Source organism: Citrus clementina, unplaced genomic scaffold (assembly GCF_000493195.1).
Source record: "Citrus clementina cultivar Clemenules unplaced genomic scaffold, Citrus_clementina_v1.0 scaffold_6, whole genome shotgun sequence".
Lineage (NCBI taxonomy): Eukaryota > Viridiplantae > Streptophyta > Magnoliopsida > Sapindales > Rutaceae > Citrus > Citrus x clementina.
In genome coordinates, this window is record NW_006262139.1 from 2,589,473 (window position 1) to 2,604,327 (window position 14,855).

At 32.1% G+C, this 14,855-nt stretch overlaps 1 pseudogene; it reads right to left on the minus strand.

The window, feature by feature from the left end:
- Window positions 1–11,564: 11,564 nt before the first annotated feature.
- Window positions 11,565–14,855, minus strand: part of LOC112097287 — a 77,944-nt pseudogene continuing 74,653 nt past the window's right edge.

Sequence of the window (14,855 nt, forward strand, 5' to 3'; positions counted from 1 at the left end):
CTTCAAAACAGATAATGCCGCCAAAGAAGAAAGATAAAGGTAAAGCAGTTCTCAAAGTTTCTGGTTCTCAAGAACCTTATAAAGAACCCCAGTCAACCCTTTTTAAAGAAAAACTACTTTCTTCTGCCATGCCCATCAAATCCTGGATTGATTTGGTTGAAGAACATGGAGCCCAATACAAATCTATTTCTTCTGATGACCAAGTAAAGCAATGGATGAGTTCCATTACAAAATCTCCAGAGCTCATGCTCGCCCTACAAAACCTTTCTCAAAGCCAATCTTCTCCTAAAAAAGAAATTGATAAACCCTCTTCTCAAAATATTGTTGTGTCTGCTGAAAGCTCATCTTCCCAAATTGTGCTTTCTCAGCCAACACCTTCAAAGAAAACCTTCGATTGGTTTGATAAAACCCATTTTCAAAACATTCTTTCTATGGAAGATGGATTTTACCATACTGATCCTTTTCAAAGCATTTCAAAGTTTTTCCCCAAAGGCTGATTTTTCAAACCATGGGATTTGACAAAACCCCAGTCTTATTATCAAAGCATTTTAGAAATAACTGAATCCGCTAAATTCAAGCATTTCTTTCTTGACAAATCCCATTCTGAGCCGGCTTATTCCACGGCCACAATCTTAAAAGTTTTGAGCCCAAACTAGTGGGGTGATCTACTCCACAATTTCAAAACCTTTCCTTTAAATTTTGAGACCCGTTTACCACATTGTCGGACTTTTTCCTACTGGGATTACCAACAAGCCTGGTATAACACCTTTTTTATCCAAAACCCTAAAAAATCTCATTCTTGGTTATTTTTCTTTAATTCAAAAATAACCGTCCAAAGCCTACCAAATTGGTTTCATCATTGGTGGAACTTCTTCGGACCAATACCTCAAATCCTAACTCCAAATGCCACAAATTGTTTAAACTTCTTTAAAACCCATTATTTTCCTTCTGACTCAGAGAAAAGATTTCCCCCCTTTCTCTGTTTTTGTACAAACTTCTTCCTACCATGGGTCTGGATGTGGAACCTCCGATTTCATACCCATGAGTCCCAAGTCATCCTTCAAAGAACCTTCAAAGTCAAATGGTGGTCAAAATTTGATGAACAGTCCAAATTGACTGTTAACAGGATCAAAGATTGGCTCTCCTCTAAAAGCCTCCTACAACCAACCCTAGAAGCCTCTAAAGCCCAACATACCTTCCTAACTCAAAAATCCAAAGCCCAGTCTCTATTGGCAAGCGCCAAAACTGAAGATGAATATTTTAAAGCCATGGAACAGCTCCTCGCCTCAAGATCAAAATCCTCAGTTGCAGACTCCTCTGAAGATGAAGATGATGATGAAGACGAAGAGCCATTCATTTCCCTTGGAGACGAAAACGAAGATGATTGTTTCGGCATTTTCTCTCCAGTAAAGCATTGTAAATAATTATTTGATTATTTACTTAAAAAAATTTTTTTTTATTATTTTGTTTCTTCGGGTGGTCCTCTGGACACAAGTGAGAGCGCACATGTCTCTTCACCCGTATCGTATTTCAATTTTTGTACAAAGCATCTACTATTCAAAGATACGATCCAATTGTTACTGTGCACTTAAAATCCCGCTACAGTGAACAATGCAGATTTCCAGATGTTACTGTGCACTTAAAATCCCGCTACAGTGAACAGTTAAAGATCTTTGTATAAAACCGAGAGGAAGACTCAGACTCCTCAGGTTTTTCATTTCTAAGTTTAGAACTTCTCTCTTCTTCTCTCCCTTCTCTCTAAAAACTCTCTCTCTCTCTCTCCGGGAATAGGAATCTGGAATCCGAAGACAAAAAGGAATTTCTCCTGTCTTCAGATTAATTTCCCATTATTTCCCTTTCTTCTCTACAAAGAAAAACCAACCGATGTAAGCATTTCATTCCAGTGTTATTTAAAGCAATTAAATTTCCGCACTTTAAATTTCAGCAATTTAAATTTCTGCAATTTAATTTTATGTAACATTTAAATTTCCGCAATTTACATTTAAAGCATTTAAATTTCAGTTTTTTAAAGCTTTTCATGCATGCTCTGCAGACTGATCTGTATCAGATCTGCCGTATAAATTGTACGTTCCTCTGAGGCAAAGAGACCAGATCTCGATCCTCAGTTGTAAAATCTTCTCTTCTCCCTCCATTCCTTCAGAGCACCATTTCCGGGAACCGGATCTGGTACTGTGTTTGTACCCAAGCCTTTAGATGTATGTGTTGCTAGGCTTGCAAAAGAATTTAATAAAGAATTGGTAAATTGTTTAAAATCTGACAACCGCGTTTAAAGAACTTAATTATTATCCGGTAAAGCAAAAGTGATTTGGTATATCAGCTGGAATACTCGAGAGTGCGGGCTACTGGTCCAAAGGGTTATTAAAAATCGGCTTTAAAATAACTAAGCCGGAACCATCTCTCAGATAACTTTTGACTAGCCGTGTTCCATCCAAAGCAAAGCAGTTCCATTTAAAGAATCTAAACATTATTCGGTAAAGCACTCTGTATAAAACGAATCAACCGCAATTCCATTTCATTATCAAAGCAATCCATAAAGAATTATTTTGAAAGCACATCCATCCTTCGATCCTATTTCCTTATAAGAAACCTTCGAGGCCTTATAAGAAACCCAAATTCTCTAAAAGAAAAGAGTTTAGAGCCAAACCAAAGACTCATTTCAATTACAAAGAAGCTATATGTCACAAATGTGGCATGAAAGGTCATACTGCAAATTATTGCAGGATGAACAAAAAGCTTCATGAACTTGACCTCGATGAAGAGATCCTTTCCAAATTAGCCCCCCTTCTTGTCGAATCTTCTGATTCTGAATCTTCTATGTCGGGAGACAGTGATCCATATCAAGTTGATGAGCTTTTTGACTCAGATGACTCTGTATCTAGCAGTAGTGAATCTGAATCTGATTCATATTTAAAGAAAATCAATGTTTTGACTAAAGACCAAGAAACTTTTCTTGAACTTGTAAAGCATATTTCTGATCCAAATCTTCAAAAAGAATATCTTGATAAACTTTTGAAAACTTTAGATTTTAATAAAGCTGAGACTTCTAAAGTCCCAATTGTTAAAAAGAATTCTTATGATCTTATTCAAATTTTGGATAAAAAGAAAACAAAAAAGACGGTTCCTAATATCCAAGATCTTCAGAAAGAGATAAAAGAAATCAAATGTGAAATCAGAGATTTAAAAGAAAAACAAAAAAGTGATTCTGATACTATCCAACTTCTTTTACAAAAATAATTGCAGGATAATTCAGACAATGAATCTAATCCTGATGATGGTGATGATATTAAAGTAGAAAACATTGAGTCAGTACCCAATGATTTTCTATTTGTTTTAAAGCAAATCACCACAAGAAAGTATTTGATTAAAGTCACTTTAATCTTTTCTGATGATTTTGTAATGGACGCCATTGCCCTTTTTGATACTGGCGCCGATTTAAATTGCATTAGAGAAGACATCGTCCTCAAAAGATTTCATGAAAAAACAAAAGAAAGACTTTCTGCCGCTAATAATTCAAAACTAAATGTCAGTTCCAAGGTTGAAGCCTCAATCCATAATAATGGTTTTGATTTTAAAACTTCTTTTGTCCTCACAAATGATATTCATCATGCCATCATTTTGGGAACTCCTTTTATAAATCTTATAACTCCATATACTGTCAATTATGATAGTATATCCTTCAAAGCAACAAACAAGAAACTTGTTTTCCCGTTTATTGAAAAACCAAAGACTAGAAATCTAAACATTGTCAAAGCTTGTTCTGTTTACCAAAACAAAATTAATGCCATTCTTAAGTCCAAACAAGATGATTTATTTTATTTACAAAAAGATTTGAATTTCCAAAGAATTGGAAGTCAATTACAAAATGATTTTATACAAAGAAAAATCTCCGATTTCAAAAGCCTTATTGAAAAAGAAATATGTGCCGATTTACCATCTGCTTTTTGGAATAGGAAACAACATTTGGTAGATTTGCCTTATGAAAATTCGTTTGATGAAAAACAAATACCCAGCAAAGCTCGTCCAATCCAAATGAATATGGAATTGGAACAACATTGTAAAAATGAAATAAATGATCTTGAAACTAAAGGACTCATTGTAAAATCCAGATCACCTTAGTCTTGTGCCGCTTTTTATGTTAATAAAAATTCTGAAATTGAAAGAGGCGTACCTAGACTTGTGATAAACTACAAACCTTTGAATAAAGCTTTATATATATATATATATATTGCTTAGAATAAGTTTTCAGAATATTAGAATCAACACTAGGATCAACAAGGCAACATGCAATAAAGACTAAAGTTTATTGGAAGAAAATTAACTGAGCAAAGCTAAACCATCTTTTGACATTTAAAGAATAGTTTGGAGTTGATACAAGCCTCCTTTTGCAACTTTTTTAAGCAAAATGAACCCTGAGCTCCTGGCCTTAACAAAACATAAGTTTTCAAGAAATTCAATAGTTGCATTATTATAAGTTAATAATTTGGAGACACTAGGTAAGTTTTTGAGGGACATATAACACATGATTTAGCAATAGAGGTTCATGGGAAGTATTGTCAAGTAAAACTAATCCAATTTGAGCAATACTTAAAGTTGTACCATTTCCAACAAGCAACTTTCAGCACCAGTATATACTTTTGAATCAAAATGTTTATTTGAATCATTTGTAATATGATTTGTTGCACCATTGTCTATATATTAGAAATGATATTTTATTATCTCAAGAATAAAAACAGGAGCTGAAGGAGCTAGAGAAGTGGATGATGTACCATCACTCATACCAAAACATTTAGGCAAACTAAGAGCATTTCCAATGCCAGCTGTAGAGGCACTAAACAAAGTAAGATTATATACATAGAAAGTAGCAGCTGAAGGATTTGGATAGATGACGTGACCATAAAAATATGAATCCCTTGGCATTACTAAGTTATTTTAATGAAGACTAGAGCCTCTTCCAAAACTATTAAAAGGTCTATGGCCTCCATTATTAGTAAAACCAAAACATCCTCTACCATATTGTCCTTGACCAAATCTTAAACCACCATTAAAGCCACCTTTTTCAAGCTTTGAGGAACAAAAGAGGAATTATATCTATATTTACATTTGTTGGCCCCATGATCTAGTGTGAAACAAATTTGACAAATGATGTCAAGAGCAGTAGTACCGCTACCTTGACCTTGACCTCAATTATTGATACTTCCGTAGCCAAAAGTGTAACCACCATATAGACCTCCATTATTCTTTTGAAGCCATTGACACTTTGACCATAATTCTAATTTTTTTTTTAGCTACATGTGCTGTCATGTTAAGAGTAACATTACTAGTAATTTTGCCTTTTTTTTTTTTCCTTCTATCTTATTCTCATGAACTAAAAGCAAGGAATAAAGTTCATCTGTGCTAATTTTGTCTCTTCTAGCTAAGACATTGGTGACCAAGGATTCATAATATGAGGAATCAAGTCCAGTTAAAATATGCTGCGCAAAATTATTCAACTCAATATCTTTTCCAGCTAAAGTAAGATTATCAACCAATTTTTTCATTCTAGTCAAATAATCCACTATAGACATTGCTTCTTTCTTAAGTGTTTAAAGTTGCACCTTAAAAGCCATAACTCGAGCTTGAGATTGAGATAGAAATGTATCAATAAGTATGTCCAATAACTCTTTGAGATAGTGCAATAAATCACCATTAAGAGCAAGTTTTGTTAAATCAATGACATCATCCAACTTAAAAGAAATTGATCTGCCTTCATCCAGGTAGTGAAGTCTGGATTCACCTTTGTTATAGTAGATCCAGTTAAATAACTAGCTTATTTACTTTCATGAGGAAGAAATTACTTGTTACAAGGACAATCGCCGATTAATGAAGCTTTCTAAACTGTTGCCTTTGATCGAAGTTAAAATATGTGTGCATCATACAATGACGTTGTTGTTATCTAGCTTGATAAGAGTAACAAAGTTAAAGATTCAAATTCGAACTTGCTATAGGTGGCTCTGATACCATGAAAGAATTTATAGTTGAGTTTTTTTGGTAAATGTGAAAGTGAAGTACAAAACTAAAGAAAATAAAGGGAATTTTGAATTGAACAATCTAGAGAATTCTTCTGGTTGATTTAAGAAAAACTTAGTCAACCAATTACAATACATATATACATACATAAACTAATTATAGCTAGCTATCTAGGTTGTTACAATTAAAAGGTGTTTGTGTTGACAGAGTCTAACTAATTTCAACTCTTCAGCTCAGCTAGTGACATGTCAGCTGGTGAGCTATAATCAAATATGTGTACTATATAGAAAGCTTCTCATGCTCAATAATTCTCAAGTCAATCATCATATTCACTAACAGACATAATTGAAACTGCCCATAATGATTAATAACTACTTATAACACATAATGGTTAGATAACTAACCATGATGATATGTAATTACTATTGTAGTTATTTAGGAACTTAAATAGTTGAGGGAGTTACTCTAGGTTGAGGCTAAAAGGGAAGCCAAAGAGAGGCAAGCCAAAGGGGCAGCCAAGAGACAAGCTAAAACGACAGCCAAGAGGTAGGTTAAGAGATAGTCAGGAGTCGAGGAGGTAGGCCAAAGTGTAACCGCGGACCAAAGTAGCTGTGGTTTGAGAAACACTTGAGAAAACTAGGTGAACAATTTTTAGGTAGAAGAAGAAATTGTAAGCTTAGTAGTATTTTCATTGTAAAATCCTTAGTGATTAAAAAACTTGACAATTGTGTGTTTACCCTCATAGATATAGGCTTAACGAAGTCGCGCGTTGTAGATATACTATATTATTCTCCTTACATTTATTTCATTCTTATTGTTTGCGGTTGTGCGAGACCATTCTTGGTGTTTATTTATTTCGCAACTGAGTTAATCTAGGGTACCTGAGCTGTGATAGAGAACATTTGGGCTGCTCAAGGAGCTATTCTAGGCAAATTAATTTGGTTTAATCCTAACAAATATAATTGATATTAAAGACCAGATTGTGACCAAGTAGAATTTTAATGATATAATCCAGATAAGTACAATCATACAATCAATATTAAGGATCATATCGTGACCTAATGGATATGTTAATGATATAATTTCGTTCAATTTCTAATACAAGTGATATTAAAGACCAGCTTGTGATCTAATGAATATATTAATAATATGGTTTTGTTCAATTTCTAATCACCCTCACAATGATGGACATGTCAGTAATATAATTTTGTTCAATTTCTAATCACCCTTACTTATGTTAATGAAATGATTTTATTTAATTTCCATTCATCGTCATGAGACACTTTCATTTTATGAAGGAGTATCATGTTCAGTGACGTCACTCTTCTCATTCATTGTCTTAAAAAAAATAATAGTACTCACTTCGTAATTGTGGTGCTATTGAAATGGCATTGAGGTCAGCGATGCTAAAGAGCTCCGATGGTACCACAGGATGGATGTTACCATTTAGGAAGTGGGTCCATGCCTTCACTCTTCCTCTGTTGTTAGATATGGTTATCACCTCCCTAATTCCATCTCAACCATTGGTTTTGCCTAAGTTTGATCAAAATCTAGACAAGACTAACTGCATTAACAACATTGAATTCAGATTCCCCAATTTCTCATTTGGTAGGTCCATGGAGCTCATGGCTGTCTTAAAAAATAGAGAATTTTTTATTTTGAACGTCTGTAAACTCGATATCTTATTATTTTTCATTACTATCATGATTATATTTACTGTTAAAATTGATTTTTTATTTATTGTAATAATATATTGTATTTATCCTATTGGTTGTAATGGTTTTTGGGCCTTTTTTAGGGTTTTGAGTTTTAGATTGTATGTCTATAAAATCTTTTGATTATTGCTAATTTTCTATTACATTAAAATTTTTAAAATTTACTATAAATAAGTTTTTTTTTAATATTGATTCTACATTCTTGTGATTAAAGATGTAATTCTTCTTTATGATTGTTGTTTACCATTCTTTCGTACATAACTATTTAGCCATGGGGTTTTGGGCTAGTAAAATTTGATTTGTATCCATGAAAATGAGTTTTGAGGCTTTTGCTAATCTTGCAAGTTTCATGCCATAAGAGTGGCATAAGAAATGGGCTAAAGTCTTTGAAACCTGTTCCGATAATTGTTCGCTGCAAGTAAGAATATTTCCATTATTGTTAACCTGTTATGTTTTGTAATTGATGCTTTGTATGTATGTTATTCTATTATGGATTTTTTTTTCATGATAAGAAATGATTAACTAAATCAATGTCTTAATAGTATTGTTGGTAAAGAACGAAATAATATGAGCTTGTTATTTTATATAGGGAACTGAGACTGGCTAAACGAAACCATTGATTTGTTTTTTATATTTTAACAATTCCATGGCAAAAAACTCAAGCTCTGGTTTGTGGTAATGCACAAAGATTAATGGGTCTTTTCACCTTAGATTTCTATATTATTTTTTGATTAGTTGCAAATGTGATAATATTTTACATTGTTTGATCAAAGATTAAACTTGCAGTAGTTTTAGGATGAGAGAGCATTGAATCAGTGCGGATTTGTGAGCACATTCATTTTTCCTTTATCTTCTTTTTGAGGTAAAGAACGAGTCCTTTTTAAAATGCAATTTCTTGAAGCCTTGAACAAAGATATGTTTTTTCATGTGTTCGTTTTCACCATTCTTTCTGCTTAATGTTATATTGCCTCACCTTAGGCATTTTCTTAATGAAATTCCATAACGTTTTCAGCTTAAGAGTTAAAAACGCCTCTTCTATTGATATTTGAGCTCAAGTACATAGATATCCGTAATGGTATTATGTGAAATGTATTTATTGTGTTACAGGAGTTGCGGTCAGGTTAATCTACCATACTTGTCCCGTTGCAGTACAGATAGGAAAGTAACGAGTAAAGTAATAAAGCTACTGATTCTTTCTAATAGAATTCTAAGCCGTGGCTGTGTTAAAGGGGTTATCTAATTTAGTACAAAAGAAGGTACCCGAGGTCTTATATTAGCCATGTAAGACTGCTACAAGGTCTCTATGCAAGCATCTTATAAATCTTTAATTTACATTATCCACCGACCACCTGTTTTTTCTATTTTTTTTCAAAAATATACAAATCTTTTTTTTTTTTGGCAGTGCTCCACCTATTTTTTTTCACTATTTCACTCCCGTTATAACCTTGTTAGAACTTTGCTGATATCATAAGGGTAAAATTGTCATTTCACAATGGCATTTTTTGAAGATAGAAGTGGATAGGTGTAAAACAATATAACTTCAAGTGGAGTTCAGCAAAAAAAAAAAATTAAGAATTGTGTATTTTTAAAAAAATGTGAAAAAAAAGTGGTCAGTGGATAATTTTCTTTTTATATTTGGGGGTAAAAAAGTCATTTATACAATATTCCGTTAGTTCTCTTAACAATTTGAAGATGGAAGTGGATATGTGCAAAATAATATAACTTCGAGTGGAGTTCATAAAAAAAAGGTTAAGAATTGTGTATTTTTGAAAAAGTACAAAAAAATAGGTAGCCGGTGGATAATTGCCCTAAATATTTTTGTGAAATTTTGCAATTAGGGATAATAAACTTGCCTCCTAACCATTGCCCATTCTGATAACCAAACAAATAACTTTTGAAATGTACATCTCCATGGAAAATGATAAAATTTACGACTGCAACTATTAGTACTATAGTCCTGAGCCTAAAACTTTTCTGGACTTATCAGTTACACATCTAAATTATGCTTCAATCATTCTTGTGGAAGAGGGGGTTATTTGATTACAGCACTTGTTTCTATCATAGCCTTTGTAGATTCTGGAGAATCAATGACAATTTTAAAGTATTCTAAAATAGCCTTTGCTCTAGCTAAGGTGTGGTGAGGGTCTTCAACATATTTTTCAGACAAGGCTGGATTTTTAGCATACCAAGTAAACAATAGAATAAAAACAAACAACTTCAGCTATGTTCTACTCAACAATGTCTCTTTTTTTTATAGTAACATCCAAAATCAATTCTTGTTGGTAGATTAAGAACCTAAATACACCATTTTGACTCATCTCCAGATTTTGCACTTGTGCAAGGAATTTTATCTATAGATCTAAATGATACCCACTTTTAACACAGTAATACGTCCTCTATTTTTGTCAAAATACCACAACTTTTTATCCTTCCTTGCTGATTTGGACAGTGGGATGTTTAAGGTGTGTTCTACATCCATTTCTATAAGGTGTTCCCCTATGAGAGTTTCATTCTATTGATTGAGCGAATGCGATGCTTCAAGACCTCTCTAACCCGTGAAAGACTTCCTAAAAATGAATGATTGATTGCTCCTCAGCTTATTGTTCATGAAACATCCATTCTTAAAGTACCATACTTGCATCACTTTTACTACCGATGACTTTTTATCCTTCCTTGCTGTTTTGGGCAATGGGATGTTTAAGGTGTGTTTTACATCCATTTCTACAAGGTGCTCCCCTATAAGAGTTTCATTCTATTGATTGAGCGAATACGATGCTTCAAGACCTCTCTATCTTGTTAAAGACTTCCTAAAAATGAATGATTGATTGTTGCTCAACTTACTGTTCATCAAACTTCCTTTTTTGAAGTACCATACTTACATCACTTTTGCTACCAACAACTTTTTATCCTCTCTTGCTGATTTGGACAATGGGATGTTTAGGGTGTGTTCTACATCCATTTTTATAAGGTGCTTCCCTATGAGAGTTTCATTTTATTGATTGAGCAAATGCGATGCTTTAAGACCTCTCTACCCCGTTAAAGGCTTCCTAAAAATGAATCATTGATTGCTCCTCAGTTTACCGTTCATGAAACTTCCATTCTTGAAGTACCATACTTGCATCACTTTTGCTACGAATGACTTTTTACGTTTTAGCAGCCTCCATCATTAATTACAATGAAGATCCCTGAAGCCCATCCACCATCCTTTTTTTGGCTAACAAATCTAATATACCCATTCTCAAGAATTTGTTTCCCCAACTGTAAAGCATTTATTAAAGCCTTTGGTATCTCCTCACATAAACACCTTTGGAATCCTAAATACGCTTTATTATAAAAATAGGAATGTGTTGAGCAATAACCTTTTCAGAACTTCTTTTTAGGGTTCTAGGGGTTTGATTAGAGAATTCAAGAGAAAAGAGATGAAGAATTTAAGAATTTAGATCGAAGAGAAAAGAATTAACAGGTGTTCGAATAAATTTTATTATTATTTTTCTTGCTTAAAAAATATAACGAGAACAACTTATCTATAGTAGCTCAATATAATCTATAAGTCTTCTGGTCAAGATTAATAATCAAAATTTTCTAATTCAAATAGTTGTCAGGTGGCTTCCAATTTAAATAGTGTGCAGGAAAATCGAAAACCACTGAATTATTGGACTGATAGTAAGTGTGGACATCAGCTACTAAAAGCTGAGATGTTTGAAATGATTCTTCCAGCCTAAGTTGCTCATCACTGCTAAAACAAACCTTCGTAGAATGGTGATAATTATTTGGGTAAGGCAGAGGGTATGATATTATTAGGTAAGGCAGAGGGTATTTGCTCTAAAAAGAAAAGGCTAGTATATTAGGTGTGGGGTCCAATGCAAGGTCATGAAAAGCTCGAATTGAAGAGTGTGAATCCTTAATGTGAACATGAATTGCCTCTTCTCTGGAAGGGTCATAATACTGGCTAATGATTATCTCTAGTTGGGTGTAGTCCCTATATTCCAACATGCCAACTTCATGTGGACTAGAATATGGTTGTGCCGCCTTACACAACTGGCCCAGTTCTTCAAGAATGTCTTGCAGAAGTACCTTTAGAGCACTATTATGAGTGGTTAAAACTATAATTCTTTCACCATTTTGAGATAGTTACACAACGTTTTCTTCAAATACTGTAAAGATTATGATGTATAAAAAAGAATTCTCAAGAAAATTCAGGGTCGTGTTGTTGTTGGTCGAAGGTTGATGATGACGCTAGTTTAGATGTGCTTGTTGGAGTTGGTTAAGGCTAATGATGGGTTCAATTTATGGCTTGTCATGGTAACTCACAAAAGTCAAAATAAATCAGTGGAATAAACATGATAAAGTAATTAATTAACTTACAAAAAGCAAAATCGAAAGGCAAGGGACATCGGCAAAAGTTTGGATGTTGGAATTTTTGTCCTTCAGTTGAATGGGAATAGAAAAATTGGTGGCCAAGAAAGATATGCTCTGATACTAGATGTTACGATTCTAGGGTTTTAATTAGAGAATTTAGGAGAGAAGAGATGAATTTAAGAATTCAAAGGGAAGAGAGAAGAATAAATAAGAGTTGGAATTAATTTTATTTTTATTATTGCTTTGCTTGCTTAAAAAAAAAAAGAGTATAATGAGAACCACTTATTTATAATAGCTTAACACAATCTAATTCTAACCTAACTAGAGCCTTAAATTATAATTACAATAAGAAAACCTAGTCCCAGTAGGAAAGAAATTAAAATAAACTCGTAGGATCCCAACACTTCTTTACACAAACTAAAGATGAGAAAAGCTCAGTATAAGAGAGCACCCTTGGCTGAGACCATTTCGTGGAAATAACTTTCCCTTTGCAACATTGTTTAGCTTTTCCTAACCTTTTAATATGATAATGACACATGGCAACTGTGGCATCATAGGGATTGGATTCATTTATTTATTTTTTTTCCTGAAATAATAATAATGTAAACAATATTCTTTTAAAAACTTAGCAGTGATAGAGTTACAACTACCTTGTACAATTAAATATGTACAAATAAATGTATACAAATTGATGTAGCATCAAGAGATTGGTTGTATAAAATTATCATGCGTCCACATAATTGAAAAAAATAATTGTTATCACTTTTCAACCAATTTCTTTATGCCACATCAGTTTGTAAATACTAATTTGTACAAAACCATTTGTGACTTTTATCATTATTGAAAAGAGTCCAACCACAAACAAGAATTCTAATTTACTTCGCTATAAAGATAAACACATACTTATGACAATATAATAAAATAAGTGGTAATATATTATTTAACATTATTTTATTTATTTTTTTAGGTTTGTTTCTGTCACATATTGGATTTTCATCCAAAATAACTTGCAATGGGAACACAATAATAAAAAGTATTCTATAAATACTACCAAAAAAGAAAAAAAGAAAGAAGAAGAAGAAGAGTTAAAGGAAAAAAAATGGCAATTTTATAGTATTTTTTTTAAAATAAAAAAATAAAAAGTAAATATTGAACTGATTTCCTCATTGTTCATCTAACTGCTATTAAGATTTTGAAAATAAAAATTTTAGGATTAAGGCATGAGAATTATGTATTGAATAATGATTGTTCTTTGCGAATGTTCAAAGTTATTATATAATATTGACTTATAATAAGTTGTCCTTAATAGTAATTTATATGACAAATATTTTTGTAATAAAACATTTTATTAAAATTAGAGTGTTCAAATAATTTTTAAAGTGAAAATTTATTTAAATTCTTCTATCTTATCTTCAAAGCTAGCAATTTCAACTCATTGTCCTCATTTGTAATGTAAATTAAAAAAAAAGTTTATGATAGTTTCAATATTTTTCACTTTCTTTTATAGTTTCAATATTTTTCAAGCTTTCTTTCCATTTAGAATTCTAAAAATTAAATTAGAAATATTTTGGATTGCTTAATTTTTATTTGTCATGACCGCAACACCAGTAAATCTTTCATGATCATAGAAGATATCATAAGATCTGTGTATTGAATTTGTTTCTATTCAACCTTTATCTTTAGAGAGAGAATGGGCAGAGAAGAATGAGCTAAAGTTTTAATTCCTGTGAATTTCATTATTCGAAACCATAAATAAAATCATCCGACCATAGAACACATTTTTTTCTTTTTTTTTTCTCCATCCAAAAAATATATCAAACATGGAAGCAGTAAAAATCTATGTGAAGAAAAAAATGGTAAAACATAAATGTGGAAAATAATTTATAATTATTGAAGAAATTTTTTTTGTCTTTTATTATTTAATAAAGAGAAAAGTAAAATGAACAAATCTTAGTCATTCATCGTCATAGTTTCCATGTGTAATAATTTTAGTAAATGATCAAGAAAATTAGAATAGGGGAGGATCCAGATTTGATAGGGAGAGAGGCAGTAGAAACACATAGTTCAAGTTACGATACTTTACAATTTGACTTCATTGGAGTCAAATTATTTGTCTAAAGGGAATTGAAATGAAGCCAGAGAATCTTTTTAAGAGTGGTAGTAGAACTACAAACTCTTATATAAATTGATGAGGCATAGATTTATTGGTTGATGAAAATATAAAATAATAAAATAAATCATATGGGTGAGGAGTTTGTTATTATAACCAATTGAATTATGTTACATAAGTTTGTGTGTGCATATATATAGTTATTTTTTTTTCCAAATTCACTACATAATAAATAATTTAAGAATGAATCTATTCACCACGAGAAAATTAAATTATCTACTATTGATGAAACATATATGTGGTATTTGCATCTAGATTATAAAAAATTTAAATATGATCCAAAGACTTGTTAGAAATGGACATCGAACCATTACTAGTTTGAGAATTATGTGTATAACTATAAGGTAAATTGATCAAGAGAGCATTTTAAATACTATAGGCAATAGAGCCACAAAATTGTTGGAATTAGTATGTTTTGATGTATGTTGCCTTATGAACATACGAGCTAGAAGAGATTATTAATATCATCTTTGTTGATGATTATTCAAGGGATGGTTATGTATACCTAATGCTACTATAAGTTTGAGACTTCCGATTAATTCAAGGAAGTGCAAGTGGATTGGAAAAATAATCAGGAGAGCATA